The sequence below is a fragment of the Magnolia sinica genome, chromosome 2, assembly GCF_029962835.1.
Source record: "Magnolia sinica isolate HGM2019 chromosome 2, MsV1, whole genome shotgun sequence".
Lineage (NCBI taxonomy): Eukaryota > Viridiplantae > Streptophyta > Magnoliopsida > Magnoliales > Magnoliaceae > Magnolia > Magnolia sinica.
In genome coordinates, this window is record NC_080574.1 from 108,086,373 (window position 1) to 108,087,305 (window position 933).

The following is a 933-nucleotide window of genomic DNA, read 5'->3' on the forward strand; positions in this document are numbered from 1 at the left end:
ATTGTATTTCTATTTCCAACATTGTACTCAAATCTTTTTTGTAGTAGATGTATGTGATGGTGTTTTGGTTTGTGGTACATTATGATTATGCTCATTTATATATATAAAAAAAAACCTGAAAATCCACCTCGTGGGATCCTGTTTCCAGGACATGGTGTATGGGCACCGAGTGTTGAAAACATGGTACTACGGGAGGTTGTCAAATCCAAACTCGGATTACAACGAATGGTTGTTGGAAATTGAATTTGGGGTGAGACAATCTGGATGTTTTTTCCCACGTTTAGCAGTTACAACAACTACTTCAACACTACTCTGGCCTTCCAAATTCTTCATTCTCTTTTCAACATCTATCTCGATAATCGTTCTTCTTGTTCGACCACGTTCTGCTTTAAAATTTCTCAACCATGTTCTGCCCTCAAATAATGTGTAATGTGTATCACTTGACCAAACGCAGACTATTATTCCCATAAAAAGTGCCTCAAATGTCTTCCTATAACTTACATGTGTTGTATACTTCCAGTGTAATGACATGTGTCCGTTCTTAATTGACTTTCCCATAAATGGAAAAAAATACGGTACAACAACATCAACTCAAAGTAAACCCACTAACTTGCTGATGACACTGTTCCTAAGTCACAAATTCAAAATCCAATTGCTTGATCAATTATACCTTGTGATTAGTGGATATTTTTATTTAAATAGAACACTTATATATTTTCATTTTTAACCGTCTAATAAGTGTCCACCAATCTGATATTCAGATAAATCAATAGCCCTATTTTTTGGTACATGATACATCTAAACTGGCACCCAAAATTCGGACAGTTCACTTTGAATTATGCCATGCTTACACTTTGTAAGTGCCCGCGTATCATCCACCGTACTCCACCCGAGTAGTAAAGTTTCTCCATTCAAAACCTCCTAGAAACGTTG